The sequence below is a fragment of the Hyperolius riggenbachi genome, chromosome 5, assembly GCF_040937935.1.
Source record: "Hyperolius riggenbachi isolate aHypRig1 chromosome 5, aHypRig1.pri, whole genome shotgun sequence".
NCBI classification, from domain to species: domain Eukaryota; kingdom Metazoa; phylum Chordata; class Amphibia; order Anura; family Hyperoliidae; genus Hyperolius; species Hyperolius riggenbachi.
This window is the reverse complement of record NC_090650.1, coordinates 359,459,517-359,474,171: the sequence shown is the minus strand read 5'-3', so window position 1 is coordinate 359,474,171 and position 14,655 is coordinate 359,459,517. Positions and strand designations below refer to the sequence as shown.

General features: G+C 59.7%; 26 non-coding genes across 26 annotated transcripts; all 26 read right to left on the bottom strand.

The window, feature by feature from the left end:
- Positions 1-19: 19 nt before the first annotated feature.
- Positions 20-183, bottom strand: LOC137520499 (U1 spliceosomal RNA). Its single transcript, XR_011021826.1, has one exon. It is a non-coding gene; the product is annotated as a U1 spliceosomal RNA (small nuclear RNA).
- Positions 184-587: 404 nt separating this feature from the next.
- LOC137520498 (U1 spliceosomal RNA) lies at positions 588-751 on the bottom strand. Its single transcript, XR_011021825.1, has one exon. It is a non-coding gene; the product is annotated as a U1 spliceosomal RNA (small nuclear RNA).
- Positions 752-1,155: 404 nt separating this feature from the next.
- Positions 1,156-1,319, bottom strand: LOC137520497 (U1 spliceosomal RNA). Its single transcript, XR_011021824.1, has one exon. It is a non-coding gene; the product is annotated as a U1 spliceosomal RNA (small nuclear RNA).
- Positions 1,320-1,723: 404 nt separating this feature from the next.
- Positions 1,724-1,887, bottom strand: LOC137520496 (U1 spliceosomal RNA). Its single transcript, XR_011021823.1, has one exon. It is a non-coding gene; the product is annotated as a U1 spliceosomal RNA (small nuclear RNA).
- A 404-nt stretch (positions 1,888-2,291) lies between these two features.
- Positions 2,292-2,455, bottom strand: LOC137520495 (U1 spliceosomal RNA). The gene has a single exon (XR_011021822.1). It is a non-coding gene; the product is annotated as a U1 spliceosomal RNA (small nuclear RNA).
- A 404-nt stretch (positions 2,456-2,859) lies between these two features.
- Positions 2,860-3,023, bottom strand: LOC137519992 (U1 spliceosomal RNA). Its single transcript, XR_011021359.1, has one exon. It is a non-coding gene; the product is annotated as a U1 spliceosomal RNA (small nuclear RNA).
- Positions 3,024-3,427: 404 nt separating this feature from the next.
- LOC137520004 (U1 spliceosomal RNA) lies at positions 3,428-3,591 on the bottom strand. Its single transcript, XR_011021371.1, has one exon. It is a non-coding gene; the product is annotated as a U1 spliceosomal RNA (small nuclear RNA).
- A 404-nt stretch (positions 3,592-3,995) lies between these two features.
- Positions 3,996-4,159, bottom strand: LOC137520494 (U1 spliceosomal RNA). Its single transcript, XR_011021821.1, has one exon. It is a non-coding gene; the product is annotated as a U1 spliceosomal RNA (small nuclear RNA).
- Positions 4,160-4,563: 404 nt separating this feature from the next.
- Positions 4,564-4,727, bottom strand: LOC137520493 (U1 spliceosomal RNA). Its single transcript, XR_011021820.1, has one exon. It is a non-coding gene; the product is annotated as a U1 spliceosomal RNA (small nuclear RNA).
- Positions 4,728-5,131: 404 nt separating this feature from the next.
- LOC137520025 (U1 spliceosomal RNA) lies at positions 5,132-5,295 on the bottom strand. Its single transcript, XR_011021392.1, has one exon. It is a non-coding gene; the product is annotated as a U1 spliceosomal RNA (small nuclear RNA).
- Positions 5,296-5,699: 404 nt separating this feature from the next.
- On the bottom strand, positions 5,700-5,863 carry LOC137520003 (U1 spliceosomal RNA). The gene has a single exon (XR_011021369.1). It is a non-coding gene; the product is annotated as a U1 spliceosomal RNA (small nuclear RNA).
- A 404-nt stretch (positions 5,864-6,267) lies between these two features.
- Positions 6,268-6,431, bottom strand: LOC137520491 (U1 spliceosomal RNA). Its single transcript, XR_011021818.1, has one exon. It is a non-coding gene; the product is annotated as a U1 spliceosomal RNA (small nuclear RNA).
- A 404-nt stretch (positions 6,432-6,835) lies between these two features.
- LOC137520024 (U1 spliceosomal RNA) lies at positions 6,836-6,999 on the bottom strand. The gene has a single exon (XR_011021391.1). It is a non-coding gene; the product is annotated as a U1 spliceosomal RNA (small nuclear RNA).
- Positions 7,000-7,403: 404 nt separating this feature from the next.
- LOC137520490 (U1 spliceosomal RNA) lies at positions 7,404-7,567 on the bottom strand. The gene has a single exon (XR_011021817.1). It is a non-coding gene; the product is annotated as a U1 spliceosomal RNA (small nuclear RNA).
- Positions 7,568-7,971: 404 nt separating this feature from the next.
- On the bottom strand, positions 7,972-8,135 carry LOC137520489 (U1 spliceosomal RNA). The gene has a single exon (XR_011021816.1). It is a non-coding gene; the product is annotated as a U1 spliceosomal RNA (small nuclear RNA).
- A 404-nt stretch (positions 8,136-8,539) lies between these two features.
- Positions 8,540-8,703, bottom strand: LOC137520488 (U1 spliceosomal RNA). Its single transcript, XR_011021815.1, has one exon. It is a non-coding gene; the product is annotated as a U1 spliceosomal RNA (small nuclear RNA).
- Positions 8,704-9,107: 404 nt separating this feature from the next.
- LOC137520487 (U1 spliceosomal RNA) lies at positions 9,108-9,271 on the bottom strand. The gene has a single exon (XR_011021814.1). It is a non-coding gene; the product is annotated as a U1 spliceosomal RNA (small nuclear RNA).
- A 404-nt stretch (positions 9,272-9,675) lies between these two features.
- LOC137520486 (U1 spliceosomal RNA) lies at positions 9,676-9,839 on the bottom strand. Its single transcript, XR_011021813.1, has one exon. It is a non-coding gene; the product is annotated as a U1 spliceosomal RNA (small nuclear RNA).
- A 404-nt stretch (positions 9,840-10,243) lies between these two features.
- On the bottom strand, positions 10,244-10,407 carry LOC137520485 (U1 spliceosomal RNA). Its single transcript, XR_011021812.1, has one exon. It is a non-coding gene; the product is annotated as a U1 spliceosomal RNA (small nuclear RNA).
- Positions 10,408-10,811: 404 nt separating this feature from the next.
- Positions 10,812-10,975, bottom strand: LOC137520484 (U1 spliceosomal RNA). The gene has a single exon (XR_011021811.1). It is a non-coding gene; the product is annotated as a U1 spliceosomal RNA (small nuclear RNA).
- A 404-nt stretch (positions 10,976-11,379) lies between these two features.
- LOC137520483 (U1 spliceosomal RNA) lies at positions 11,380-11,543 on the bottom strand. Its single transcript, XR_011021810.1, has one exon. It is a non-coding gene; the product is annotated as a U1 spliceosomal RNA (small nuclear RNA).
- A 404-nt stretch (positions 11,544-11,947) lies between these two features.
- LOC137519950 (U1 spliceosomal RNA) lies at positions 11,948-12,111 on the bottom strand. Its single transcript, XR_011021316.1, has one exon. It is a non-coding gene; the product is annotated as a U1 spliceosomal RNA (small nuclear RNA).
- A 404-nt stretch (positions 12,112-12,515) lies between these two features.
- On the bottom strand, positions 12,516-12,679 carry LOC137520482 (U1 spliceosomal RNA). Its single transcript, XR_011021809.1, has one exon. It is a non-coding gene; the product is annotated as a U1 spliceosomal RNA (small nuclear RNA).
- A 404-nt stretch (positions 12,680-13,083) lies between these two features.
- On the bottom strand, positions 13,084-13,247 carry LOC137520480 (U1 spliceosomal RNA). Its single transcript, XR_011021807.1, has one exon. It is a non-coding gene; the product is annotated as a U1 spliceosomal RNA (small nuclear RNA).
- Positions 13,248-13,651: 404 nt separating this feature from the next.
- Positions 13,652-13,815, bottom strand: LOC137520479 (U1 spliceosomal RNA). Its single transcript, XR_011021806.1, has one exon. It is a non-coding gene; the product is annotated as a U1 spliceosomal RNA (small nuclear RNA).
- Positions 13,816-14,219: 404 nt separating this feature from the next.
- Positions 14,220-14,383, bottom strand: LOC137520478 (U1 spliceosomal RNA). The gene has a single exon (XR_011021805.1). It is a non-coding gene; the product is annotated as a U1 spliceosomal RNA (small nuclear RNA).
- Positions 14,384-14,655: the final 272 nt, after the last annotated feature.

Here is a 14,655-nt window from a genome sequence, read left to right as displayed (position 1 = left end):
GTCGTTAACCGGTGCTCATCAGGGGAAAGCGCGAACGCAGTCCCCCACTACCACAAATTATGCAGTCGAGTTTCCCGCATTTGGGGAAATCGCAGGGGTCAACCTGCCCGGAGTGCAATGGACGGGCCTCACCCTGGGAGAACCACCTTCGTGATCATGGTATCTCCCCTGCCAGGTAAGTATGAGTTGCTCTTGCACGCAGGCAGGCCGCCGGTTGCAGCCCTCGCTGCCCAGCAGGGGGCGACTTTGCGAAGCGCTCGCTCGCTCACTCTCTCCCTTGATCGGCACTGAACGCGGGAAACACAGCCCACGGGAAAGCTCCGCCGCACTTGCCCAGAGCTACAGTTAGCCGCAAACACCAGAAAATGCCATAAACCGGGCACTCGGCTGGCGCGCAGTGAGCCCTGAGGATTTGCATAGAGTGATGATGTCACAGAAGCAGCCACACCCAGCCCCTGTGAAGGATGAAAAAAGCCTTCTCTGTCGCAGTGCAGATAAAGGACCGAGTCCCGCATGCTCTCCCCACTGTCCCCAGCCAGCAAGGGATCCTCAGCGGCACGCCTGCTCTGTCGTTAACCGGTGCTCATCAGGGGAAAGCGCGAACGCAGTCCCCCACTACCACAAATTATGCAGTCGAGTTTCCCGCATTTGGGGAAATCGCAGGGGTCAACCTGCCCGGAGTGCAATGGACGGGCCTCACCCTGGGAGAACCACCTTCGTGATCATGGTATCTCCCCTGCCAGGTAAGTATGAGTTGCTCTTGCACGCAGGCAGGCCGCCGGTTGCAGCCCTCGCTGCCCAGCAGGGGGCGACTTTGCGAAGCGCTCGCTCGCTCACTCTCTCCCTTGATCGGCACTGAACGCGGGAAACACAGCCCACGGGAAAGCTCCGCCGCACTTGCCCAGAGCTACAGTTAGCCGCAAACACCAGAAAATGCCATAAACCGGGCACTCGGCCGGAGCGCAGTGAGCCCTGAGGATTTGCATAGAGTGATGATGTCACAGAAGCAGCCACACCCAGCCCCTGTGAAGGATGAAAAAAGCCTTCTCTGTCGCAGTGCAGATAAAGGACCGAGTCCCGCATGCTCTCCCCACTGTCCCCAGCCAGCAAGGGATCCTCAGCGGCACGCCTGCTCTGTCGTTAACCGGTGCTCATCAGGGGAAAGCGCGAACGCAGTCCCCCACTACCACAAATTATGCAGTCGAGTTTCCCGCATTTGGGGAAATCGCAGGGGTCAACCTGCCCGGAGTGCAATGGACGGGCCTCACCCTGGGAGAACCACCTTCGTGATCATGGTATCTCCCCTGCCAGGTAAGTATGAGTTGCTCTTGCACGCAGGCAGGCCGCCGGTTGCAGCCCTCGCTGCCCAGCAGGGGGCGACTTTGCGAAGCGCTCGCTCGCTCACTCTCTCCCTTGATCGGCACTGAACGCGGGAAACACAGCCCACGGGAAAGCTCCGCCGCACTTGCCCAGAGCTACAGTTAGCCGCAAACACCAGAAAATGCCATAAACCGGGCACTCGGCCGGAGCGCAGTGAGCCCTGAGGATTTGCATAGAGTGATGATGTCACAGAAGCAGCCACACCCAGCCCCTGTGAAGGATGAAAAAAGCCTTCTCTGTCGCAGTGCAGATAAAGGACCGAGTCCCGCATGCTCTCCCCACTGTCCCCAGCCAGCAAGGGATCCTCAGCGGCACGCCTGCTCTGTCGTTAACCGGTGCTCATCAGGGGAAAGCGCGAACGCAGTCCCCCACTACCACAAATTATGCAGTCGAGTTTCCCGCATTTGGGGAAATCGCAGGGGTCAACCTGCCCGGAGTGCAATGGACGGGCCTCACCCTGGGAGAACCACCTTCGTGATCATGGTATCTCCCCTGCCAGGTAAGTATGAGTTGCTCTTGCACGCAGGCAGGCCGCCGGTTGCAGCCCTCGCTGCCCAGCAGGGGGCGACTTTGCGAAGCGCTCGCTCGCTCACTCTCTCCCTTGATCGGCACTGAACGCGGGAAACACAGCCCACGGGAAAGCTCCGCCGCACTTGCCCAGAGCTACAGTTAGCCGCAAACACCAGAAAATGCCATACACCGGGCACTCGGCCGGAGCGCAGTGAGCCCTGAGGATTTGCATAGAGTGATGATGTCACAGAAGCAGCCACACCCAGCCCCTGTGAAGGATGAAAAAAGCCTTCTCTGTCGCAGTGCAGATAAAGGACCGAGTCCCGCATGCTCTCCCCACTGTCCCCAGCCAGCAAGGGATCCTCAGCGGCACGCCTGCTCTGTCGTTAACCGGTGCTCATCAGGGGAAAGCGCGAACGCAGTCCCCCACTACCACAAATTATGCAGTCGAGTTTCCCGCATTTGGGGAAATCGCAGGGGTCAACCTGCCCGGAGTGCAATGGACGGGCCTCACCCTGGGAGAACCACCTTCGTGATCATGGTATCTCCCCTGCCAGGTAAGTATGAGTTGCTCTTGCACGCAGGCAGGCCGCCGGTTGCAGCCCTCGCTGCCCAGCAGGGGGCGACTTTGCGAAGCGCTCGCTCGCTCACTCTCTCCCTTGATCGGCACTGAACGCGGGAAACACAGCCCACGGGAAAGCTCCGCCGCACTTGCCCAGAGCTACAGTTAGCCGCAAACACCAGAAAATGCCATAAACCGGGCACTCGGCCGGAGCGCAGTGAGCCCTGAGGATTTGCATAGAGTGATGATGTCACAGAAGCAGCCACACCCAGCCCCTGTGAAGGATGAAAAAAGCCTTCTCTGTCGCAGTGCAGATAAAGGACCGAGTCCCGCATGCTCTCCCCACTGTCCCCAGCCAGCAAGGGATCCTCAGCGGCACGCCTGCTCTGTCGTTAACCGGTGCTCATCAGGGGAAAGCGCGAACGCAGTCCCCCACTACCACAAATTATGCAGTCGAGTTTCCTGCATTTGGGGAAATCGCAGGGGTCAACCTGCCCGGAGTGCAATGGACGGGCCTCACCCTGGGAGAACCACCTTCGTGATCATGGTATCTCCCCTGCCAGGTAAGTATGAGTTGCTCTTGCACGCAGGCAGGCCGCCGGTTGCAGCCCTCGCTGCCCAGCAGGGGGCGACTTTGCGAAGCGCTCGCTCGCTCACTCTCTCCCTTGATCGGCACTGAACGCGGGAAACACAGCCCACGGGAAAGCTCCGCCGCACTTGCCCAGAGCTACAGTTAGCCGCAAACACCAGAAAATGCCATAAACCGGGCACTCGGCCGGCGCGCAGTGAGCCCTGAGGATTTGCATAGAGTGATGATGTCACAGAAGCAGCCACACCCAGCCCCTGTGAAGGATGAAAAAAGCCTTTTCTGTCGCAGTGCAGATAAAGGACCGAGTCCCGCATGCTCTCCCCACTGTCCCCAGCCAGCAAGGGATCCTCAGCGGCACGCCTGCTCTGTCGTTAACCGGTGCTCATCAGGGGAAAGCGCGAACGCAGTCCCCCACTACCACAAATTATGCACTCGAGTTTCCCGCATTTGGGGAAATCGCAGGGGTCAACCTGCCCGGAGTGCAATGGACGGGCCTCACCCTGGGAGAACCACCTTCGTGATCATGGTATCTCCCCTGCCAGGTAAGTATGAGTTGCTCTTGCACGCAGGCAGGCCGCCGGTTGCAGCCCTCGCTGCCCAGCAGGGGGCGACTTTGCGAAGCGCTCGCTCGCTCACTCTCTCCCTTGATCGGCACTGAACGCGGGAAACACAGCCCACGGGAAAGCTCCGCCGCACTTGCCCAGAGCTACAGTTAGCCGCAAACACCAGAAAATGCCATAAACCGGGCACTCGGCCGGAGCGCAGTGAGCCCTGAGGATTTGCATAGAGTGATGATGTCACAGAAGCAGCCACACCCAGCCCCTGTGAAGGATGAAAAAAGCCTTCTCTGTCGCAGTGCAGATAAAGGACCGAGTCCCGCATGCTCTCCCCACTGTCCCCAGCCAGCAAGGGATCCTCAGCGGCACGCCTGCTCTGTCGTTAACCGGTGCTCATCAGGGGAAAGCGCGAACGCAGTCCCCCACTACCACAAATTATGCAGTCGAGTTTCCCGCATTTGGGGAAATCGCAGGGGTCAACCTGCCCGGAGTGCAATGGACGGGCCTCACCCTGGGAGAACCACCTTCGTGATCATGGTATCTCCCCTGCCAGGTAAGTATGAGTTGCTCTTGCACGCAGGCAGGCCGCCGGTTGCAGCCCTCGCTGCCCAGCAGGGGGCGACTTTGCGAAGCGCTCGCTCGCTCACTCTCTCCCTTGATCGGCACTGAACGCGGGAAACACAGCCCACGGGAAAGCTCCGCCGCACTTGCCCAGAGCTACAGTTAGCCGCAAACACCAGAAAATGCCATAAACCGGGCACTCGGCCGGCGCGCAGTGAGCCCTGAGGATTTGCATAGAGTGATGATGTCACAGAAGCAGCCACACCCAGCCCCTGTGAAGGATGAAAAAAGCCTTCTCTGTCGCAGTGCAGATAAAGGACCGAGTCCCGCATGCTCTCCCCACTGTCCCCAGCCAGCAAGGGATCCTCAGCGGCACGCCTGCTCTGTCGTTAACCGGTGCTCATCAGGGGAAAGCGCGAACGCAGTCCCCCACTACCACAAATTATGCAGTCGAGTTTCCCGCATTTGGGGAAATCGCAGGGGTCAACCTGCCCGGAGTGCAATGGACGGGCCTCACCCTGGGAGAACCACCTTCGTGATCATGGTATCTCCCCTGCCAGGTAAGTATGAGTTGCTCTTGCACGCAGGCAGGCCGCCGGTTGCAGCCCTCGCTGCCCAGCAGGGGGCGACTTTGCGAAGCGCTCGCTCGCTCACTCTCTCCCTTGATCGGCACTGAACGCGGGAAACACAGCCCACGGGAAAGCTCCGCCGCACTTGCCCAGAGCTACAGTTAGCCGCAAACACCAGAAAATGCCATAAACCGGGCACTCGGCCGGCGCGCAGTGAGCCCTGAGGATTTGCATAGAGTGATGATGTCACAGAAGCAGCCACACCCAGCCCCTGTGAAGGATGAAAAAAGCCTTCTCTGTCGCAGTGCAGATAAAGGACCGAGTCCCGCATGCTCTCCCCACTGTCCCCAGCCAGCAAGGGATCCTTAGCGGCACGCCTGCTCTGTCGTTAACTGGTGCTCATCAGTGGAAAGCGCGAACGCAGTCCCCCACTACCACAAATTATGCAGTCGAGTTTCCCGCATTTGGGGAAATCGCAGGGGTCAACCTGCCCGGAGTGCAATGGACGGGCCTCACCCTGGGAGAACCACCTTCGTGATCATGGTATCTCCCCTGCCAGGTAAGTATGAGTTGCTCTTGCACGCAGGCAGGCCGCCGGTTGCAGCCCTCGCTGCCCAGCAGGGGGCGACTTTGCGAAGCGCTCGCTCGCTCACTCTCTCCCTTGATCGGCACTGAACGCGGGAAACACAGCCCACGGGAAAGCTCCGCCGCACTTGCCCAGAGCTACAGTTAGCCGCAAACACCAGAAAATGCCATAAACCGGGCACTCGGCCGGCGCGCAGTGAGCCCTGAGGATTTGCATAGAGTGATGATGTCACAGAAGCAGCCACACCCAGCCCCTGTGAAGGATGAAAAAAGCCTTTTCTGTCGCAGTGCAGATAAAGGACCGAGTCCCGCATGCTCTCCCCACTGTCCCCAGCCAGCAAGGGATCCTCAGCGGCACGCCTGCTCTGTCGTTAACCGGTGCTCATCAGGGGAAAGCGCGAACGCAGTCCCCCACTACCACAAATTATGCACTCGAGTTTCCCGCATTTGGGGAAATCGCAGGGGTCAACCTGCCCGGAGTGCAATGGACGGGCCTCACCCTGGGAGAACCACCTTCGTGATCATGGTATCTCCCCTGCCAGGTAAGTATGAGTTGCTCTTGCACGCAGGCAGGCCGCCGGTTGCAGCCCTCGCTGCCCAGCAGGGGGCGACTTTGCGAAGCGCTCGCTCGCTCACTCTCTCCCTTGATCGGCACTGAACGCGGGAAACACAGCCCACGGGAAAGCTCCGCCGCACTTGCCCAGAGCTACAGTTAGCCGCAAACACCAGAAAATGCCATAAACCGGGCACTCGGCCGGAGCGCAGTGAGCCCTGAGGATTTGCATAGAGTGATGATGTCACAGAAGCAGCCACACCCAGCCCCTGTGAAGGATGAAAAAAGCCTTCTCTGTCGCAGTGCAGATAAAGGACCGAGTCCCGCATGCTCTCCCCACTGTCCCCAGCCAGCAAGGGATCCTCAGCGGCACGCCTGCTCTGTCGTTAACCGGTGCTCATCAGGGGAAAGCGCGAACGCAGTCCCCCACTACCACAAATTATGCAGTCGAGTTTCCCGCATTTGGGGAAATCGCAGGGGTCAACCTGCCCGGAGTGCAATGGACGGGCCTCACCCTGGGAGAACCACCTTCGTGATCATGGTATCTCCCCTGCCAGGTAAGTATGAGTTGCTCTTGCACGCAGGCAGGCCGCCGGTTGCAGCCCTCGCTGCCCAGCAGGGGGCGACTTTGCGAAGCGCTCGCTCGCTCACTCTCTCCCTTGATCGGCACTGAACGCGGGAAACACAGCCCACGGGAAAGCTCCGCCGCACTTGCCCAGAGCTACAGTTAGCCGCAAACACCAGAAAATGCCATAAACCGGGCACTCGGCCGGCGCGCAGTGAGCCCTGAGGATTTGCATAGAGTGATGATGTCACAGAAGCAGCCACACCCAGCCCCTGTGAAGGATGAAAAAAGCCTTCTCTGTCGCAGTGCAGATAAAGGACCGAGTCCCGCATGCTCTCCCCACTGTCCCCAGCCAGCAAGGGATCCTTAGCGGCACGCCTGCTCTGTCGTTAACTGGTGCTCATCAGTGGAAAGCGCGAACGCAGTCCCCCACTACCACAAATTATGCAGTCGAGTTTCCCGCATTTGGGGAAATCGCAGGGGTCAACCTGCCCGGAGTGCAATGGACGGGCCTCACCCTGGGAGAACCACCTTCGTGATCATGGTATCTCCCCTGCCAGGTAAGTATGAGTTGCTCTTGCACGCAGGCAGGCCGCCGGTTGCAGCCCTCGCTGCCCAGCAGGGGGCGACTTTGCGAAGCGCTCGCTCGCTCACTCTCTCCCTTGATCGGCACTGAACGCGGGAAACACAGCCCACGGGAAAGCTCCGCCGCACTTGCCCAGAGCTACAGTTAGCCGCAAACACCAGAAAATGCCATAAACCGGGCACTCGGCCGGAGCGCAGTGAGCCCTGAGGATTTGCATAGAGTGATGATGTCACAGAAGCAGCCACACCCAGCCCCTGTGAAGGATGAAAAAAGCCTTCTCTGTCGCAGTGCAGATAAAGGACCGAGTCCCGCATGCTCTCCCCACTGTCCCCAGCCAGCAAGGGATCCTCAGCGGCACGCCTGCTCTGTCGTTAACCGGTGCTCATCAGGGGAAAGCGCGAACGCAGTCCCCCACTACCACAAATTATGCAGTCGAGTTTCCCGCATTTGGGGAAATCGCAGGGGTCAACCTGCCCGGAGTGCAATGGACGGGCCTCACCCTGGGAGAACCACCTTCGTGATCATGGTATCTCCCCTGCCAGGTAAGTATGAGTTGCTCTTGCACGCAGGCAGGCCGCCGGTTGCAGCCCTCGCTGCCCAGCAGGGGGCGACTTTGCGAAGCGCTCGCTCGCTCACTCTCTCCCTTGATCGGCACTGAACGCGGGAAACACAGCCCACGGGAAAGCTCCGCCGCACTTGCCCAGAGCTACAGTTAGCCGCAAACACCAGAAAATGCCATAAACCGGGCACTCGGCCGGAGCGCAGTGAGCCCTGAGGATTTGCATAGAGTGATGATGTCACAGAAGCAGCCACACCCAGCCCCTGTGAAGGATGAAAAAAGCCTTCTCTGTCGCAGTGCAGATAAAGGACCGAGTCCCGCATGCTCTCCCCACTGTCCCCAGCCAGCAAGGGATCCTCAGCGGCACGCCTGCTCTGTCGTTAACCGGTGCTCATCAGGGGAAAGCGCGAACGCAGTCCCCCACTACCACAAATTATGCAGTCGAGTTTCCCGCATTTGGGGAAATCGCAGGGGTCAACCTGCCCGGAGTGCAATGGACGGGCCTCACCCTGGGAGAACCACCTTCGTGATCATGGTATCTCCCCTGCCAGGTAAGTATGAGTTGCTCTTGCACGCAGGCAGGCCGCCGGTTGCAGCCCTCGCTGCCCAGCAGGGGGCCACTTTGCGAAGCGCTCGCTCGCTCACTCTCTCCCTTGATCGGCACTGAACGCGGGAAACACAGCCCACGGGAAAGCTCCGCCGCACTTGCCCAGAGCTACAGTTAGCCGCAAACACCAGAAAATGCCATAAACCGGGCACTCGGCCGGCGCGCAGTGAGCCCTGAGGATTTGCATAGAGTGATGATGTCACAGAAGCAGCCACACCCAGCCCCTGTGAAGGATGAAAAAAGCCTTCTCTGTCGCAGTGCAGATAAAGGACCGAGTCCCGCATGCTCTCCCCACTGTCCCCAGCCAGCAAGGGATCCTCAGCGGCACGCCTGCTCTGTCGTTAACCGGTGCTCATCAGGGGAAAGCGCGAACGCAGTCCCCCACTACCACAAATTATGCAGTCGAGTTTCCCGCATTTGGGGAAATCGCAGGGGTCAACCTGCCCGGAGTGCAATGGACGGGCCTCACCCTGGGAGAACCACCTTCGTGATCATGGTATCTCCCCTGCCAGGTAAGTATGAGTTGCTCTTGCACGCAGGCAGGCCGCCGGTTGCAGCCCTCGCTGCCCAGCAGGGGGCGACTTTGCGAAGCGCTCGCTCGCTCACTCTCTCCCTTGATCGGCACTGAACACGGGAAACACAGCCCACGGGAAAGCTCCGCCGCACTTGCCCAGAGCTACAGTTAGCCGCAAACACCAGAAAATGCCATAAACCGGGCACTCGGCCGGAGCGCAGTGAGCCCTGAGGATTTGCATAGAGTGATGATGTCACAGAAGCAGCCACACCCAGCCCCTGTGAAGGATGAAAAAAGCCTTCTCTGTCGCAGTGCAGATAAAGGACCGAGTCCCGCATGCTCTCCCCACTGTCCCCAGCCAGCAAGGGATCCTCAGCGGCACGCCTGCTCTGTCGTTAACCGGTGCTCATCAGGGGAAAGCGCGAACGCAGTCCCCCACTACCACAAATTATGCAGTCGAGTTTCCCGCATTTGGGGAAATCGCAGGGGTCAACCTGCCCGGAGTGCAATGGACGGGCCTCACCCTGGGAGAACCACCTTCGTGATCATGGTATCTCCCCTGCCAGGTAAGTATGAGTTGCTCTTGCACGCAGGCAGGCCGCCGGTTGCAGCCCTCGCTGCCCAGCAGGGGGCCACTTTGCGAAGCGCTCGCTCGCTCACTCTCTCCCTTGATCGGCACTGAACGCGGGAAACACAGCCCACGGGAAAGCTCCGCCGCACTTGCCCAGAGCTACAGTTAGCCGCAAACACCAGAAAATGCCATAAACCGGGCACTCGGCCGGCGCGCAGTGAGCCCTGAGGATTTGCATAGAGTGATGATGTCACAGAAGCAGCCACACCCAGCCCCTGTGAAGGATGAAAAAAGCCTTCTCTGTCGCAGTGCAGATAAAGGACCGAGTCCCGCATGCTCTCCCCACTGTCCCCAGCCAGCAAGGGATCCTCAGCGGCACGCCTGCTCTGTCGTTAACCGGTGCTCATCAGGGGAAAGCGCGAACGCAGTCCCCCACTACCACAAATTATGCAGTCGAGTTTCCCGCATTTGGGGAAATCGCAGGGGTCAACCTGCCCGGAGTGCAATGGACGGGCCTCACCCTGGGAGAACCACCTTCGTGATCATGGTATCTCCCCTGCCAGGTAAGTATGAGTTGCTCTTGCACGCAGGCAGGCCGCCGGTTGCAGCCCTCGCTGCCCAGCAGGGGGCGACTTTGCGAAGCGCTCGCTCGCTCACTCTCTCCCTTGATCGGCACTGAACGCGGGAAACACAGCCCACGGGAAAGCTCCGCCGCACTTGCCCAGAGCTACAGTTAGCCGCAAACACCAGAAAATGCCATAAACCGGGCACTCGGCCGGAGCGCAGTGAGCCCTGAGGATTTGCATAGAGTGATGATGTCACAGAAGCAGCCACACCCAGCCCCTGTGAAGGATGAAAAAAGCCTTCTCTGTCGCAGTGCAGATAAAGGACCGAGTCCCGCATGCTCTCCCCACTGTCCCCAGCCAGCAAGGGATCCTCAGCGGCATGCCTGCTCTGTCGTTAACCGGTGCTCATCAGGGGAAAGCGCGAACGCAGTCCCCCACTACCACAAATTATGCAGTCGAGTTTCCCGCATTTGGGGAAATCGCAGGGGTCAACCTGCCCGGAGTGCAATGGACGGGCCTCACCCTGGGAGAACCACCTTCGTGATCATGGTATCTCCCCTGCCAGGTAAGTATGAGTTGCTCTTGCACGCAGGCAGGCCGCCGGTTGCAGCCCTCGCTGCCCAGCAGGGGGCGACTTTGCGAAGCGCTCGCTCGCTCACTCTCTCCCTTGATCGGCACTGAACGCGGGAAACACAGCCCACGGGAAAGCTCCGCCGCACTTGCCCAGAGCTACAGTTAGCCGCAAACACCAGAAAATGCCATAAACCGGGCACTCGGCCGGAGCGCAGTGAGCCCTGAGGATTTGCATAGAGTGATGATGTCACAGAAGCAGCCACACCCAGCCCCTGTGAAGGATGAAAAAAGCCTTCTCTGTCGCAGTGCAGATAAAGGACCGAGTCCCGCATGCTCTCCCCACTGTCCCCAGCCAGCAAGGGATCCTCAGCGGCACGCCTGCTCTGTCGTTAACCGGTGCTCATCAGGGGAAAGCGCGAACGCAGTCCCCCACTACCACAAATTATGCAGTCGAGTTTCCCGCATTTGGGGAAATCGCAGGGGTCAACCTGCCCGGAGTGCAATGGACGGGCCTCACCCTGGGAGAACCACCTTCGTGATCATGGTATCTCCCCTGCCAGGTAAGTATGAGTTGCTCTTGCACGCAGGCAGGCCGCCGGTTGCAGCCCTCGCTGCCCAGCAGGGGGCCACTTTGCGAAGCGCTCGCTCGCTCACTCTCTCCCTTGATCGGCACTGAACGCGGGAAACACAGCCCACGGGAAAGCTCCGCCGCACTTGCCCAGAGCTACAGTTAGCCGCAAACACCAGAAAATGCCATAAACCGGGCACTCGGCCGGCGCGCAGTGAGCCCTGAGGATTTGCATAGAGTGATGATGTCACAGAAGCAGCCACACCCAGCCCCTGTGAAGGATGAAAAAAGCCTTCTCTGTCGCAGTGCAGATAAAGGACCGAGTCCCGCATGCTCTCCCCACTGTCCCCAGCCAGCAAGGGATCCTCAGCGGCACGCCTGCTCTGTCGTTAACCGGTGCTCATCAGGGGAAAGCGCGAACGCAGTCCCCCACTACCACAAATTATGCAGTCGAGTTTCCCGCATTTGGGGAAATCGCAGGGGTCAACCTGCCCGGAGTGCAATGGACGGGCCTCACCCTGGGAGAACCACCTTCGTGATCATGGTATCTCCCCTGCCAGGTAAGTATGAGTTGCTCTTGCACGCAGGCAGGCCGCCGGTTGCAGCCCTCGCTGCCCAGCAGGGGGCGACTTTGCGAAGCGCTCGCTCGCTCACTCTCTCCCTTGATCGGCACTGAACGCGGGAAACACAGCCCACGGGAAAGCTCCGCCGCACTTGCCCAGAGCTACAGTTAGCCGCAAACACCAGAAAATGCCATAAACCGGGCACTCGGCCGGAGCGCAGTGAGCCCTGAGGATTTGCATAGAGTGATGATGTCACAGAAGCAGCCACACCCAGCCCCTGTGAAGGATGAAAAAAGCCTTCTCTGTCGCAGTGCAGATAAAGGACCGAGTCCCGCATGCTCTCCCCACTGTCCCCAGCCAGCAAGGGATCCTCAGCGGCACGCCTGCTCTGTCGTTAACCGGTGCTCATCAGGGGAAAGCGCGAACGCAGTCCCCCACTACCACAAATTATGCAGTCGAGTTTCCCGCATTTGGGGAAATCGCAGGGGTCAACCTGCCCGGAGTGCAATGGACGGGCCTCACCCTGGGAGAACCACCTTCGTGATCATAGTATCTCCCCTGCCAGGTAAGTATGAGTTGCTCTTGCACGCAGGCAGGCCGCCGGTTGCAGCCCTCGCTGCCCAGCAGGGGGCGACTTTGCGAAGCGCTCGCTCGCTCACTCTCTCCCTTGATCGGCACTGAACGCGGGAAACACAGCCCACGGGAAAGCTCCGCCGCACTTGCCCAGAGCTACAGTTAGCCGCAAACACCAGAAAATGCCATAAACCGGGCACTCGGCCGGAGCGCAGTGAGCCCTGAGGATTTGCATAGAGTGATGATGTCACAGAAGCAGCCACACCCAGCCCCTGTGAAGGATGAAAAAAGCCTTCTCTGTCGCAGTGCAGATAAAGGACCGAGTCCCGCATGCTCTCCCCACTGTCCCCAGCCAGCAAGGGATCCTCAGCGGCACGCCTGCTCTGTCGTTAACCGGTGCTCATCAGGGGAAAGCGCGAACGCAGTCCCCCACTACCACAAATTATGCAGTCGAGTTTCCCGCATTTGGGGAAATCGCAGGGGTCAACCTGCCCGGAGTGCAATGGACGGGCCTCACCCTGGGAGAACCACCTTCGTGATCATGGTATCTCCCCTGCCAGGTAAGTATGAGTTGCTCTTGCACGCAGGCAGGCCGCCGGTTGCAGCCCTCGCTGCCCAGCAGGGGGCGACTTTGCGAAGCGCTCGCTCGCTCACTCTCTCCCTTGATCGGCACTGAACGCGGGAAACACAGCCCACGGGAAAGCTCCGCCGCACTTGCCCAGAGCTACAGTTAGCCGCAAACACCAGAAAATGCCATAAACCGGGCACTCGGCCGGAGCGCAGTGAGCCCTGAGGATTTGCATAGAGTGATGATGTCACAGAAGCAGCCACACCCAGCCCCTGTGAAGGATGAAAAAAGCCTTCTCTGTCGCAGTGCAGATAAAGGACCGAGTCCCGCATGCTCTCCCCACTGTCCCCAGCCAGCAAGGGATCCTCAGCGGCACGCCTGCTCTGTCGTTAACCGGTGCTCATCAGGGGAAAGCGCGAACGCAGTCCCCCACTACCACAAATTATGCAGTCGAGTTTCCCGCATTTGGGGAAATCGCAGGGGTCAACCTGCCCGGAGTGCAATGGACGGGCCTCACCCTGGGAGAACCACCTTCGTGATCATGGTATCTCCCCTGCCAGGTAAGTATGAGTTGCTCTTGCACGCAGGCAGGCCGCCGGTTGCAGCCCTCGCTGCCCAGCAGGGGGCGACTTTGCGAAGCGCTCGCTCGCTCACTCTCTCCCTTGATCGGCACTGAACGCGGGAAACACAGCCCACGGGAAAGCTCCGCCGCACTTGCCCAGAGCTACAGTTAGCCGCAAACACCAGAAAATGCCATAAACCGGGCACTCGGCCGGCGCGCAGTGAGCCCTGAGGATTTGCATAGAGTGATGATGTCACAGAAGCAGCCACACCCAGCCCCTGTGAAGGATGAAAAAAGCCTTCTCTGTCGCAGTGCAGATAAAGGACCGAGTCCCGCATGCTCTCCCCACTGTCCCCAGCCAGCAAGGGATCCTCAGCGGCACGCCTGCTCTGTCGTTAACCGGTGCTCATCAGGGGAAAGCGCGAACGCAGTCCCCCACTACCACAAATTATGCAGTCGAGTTTCCCGCATTTGGGGAAATCGCAGGGGTCAACCTGCCCGGAGTGCAATGGACGGGCCTCACCCTGGGAGAACCACCTTCGTGATCATGGTATCTCCCCTGCCAGGTAAGTATGAGTTGCTCTTGCACGCAGGCAGGCCGCCGGTTGCAGCCCTCGCTGCCCAGCAGGGGGCGACTTTGCGAAGCGCTCGCTCGCTCACTCTCTCCCTTGATCGGCACTGAACGCGGGAAACACAGCCCACGGGAAAGCTCCGCCGCACTTGCCCAGAGCTACAGTTAGCCGCAAACACCAGAAAATGCCATAAACCGGGCACTCGGCCGGAGCGCAGTGAGCCCTGAGGATTTGCATAGAGTGATGATGTCACAGAAGCAGCCACACCCAGCCCCTGTGAAGGATGAAAAAAGCCTTCTCTGTCGCAGTGCAGATAAAGGACCGAGTCCCGCATGCTCTCCCCACTGTCCCCAGCCAGCAAGGGATCCTCAGCGGCACGCCTGCTCTGTCGTTAACCGGTGCTCATCAGGGGAAAGCGCGAACGCAGTCCCCCACTACCACAAATTATGCAGTCGAGTTTCCCGCATTTGGGGAAATCGCAGGGGTCAACCTGCCCGGAGTGCAATGGACGGGCCTCACCCTGGGAGAACCACCTTCGTGATCATGGTATCTCCCCTGCCAGGTAAGTATGAGTTGCTCTTGCACGCAGGCAGGCCGCCGGTTGCAGCCCTCGCTGCCCAGCAGGGGGCGACTTTGCGAAGCGCTCGCTCGCTCACTCTCTCCCTTGATCGGCACTGAACGCGGGAAACACAGCCCACGGGAAAGCTCCGCCGCACTTGCCCAGAGCTACAGTTAGCCGCAAACACCAGAAAATGCCATAAACCGGGCACTCGGCCGGAGCGCAGTGAGCCCTGAGGATTTGCATAGAGTGATGATGTCACAGAAGCAGCCACACCCAGCCC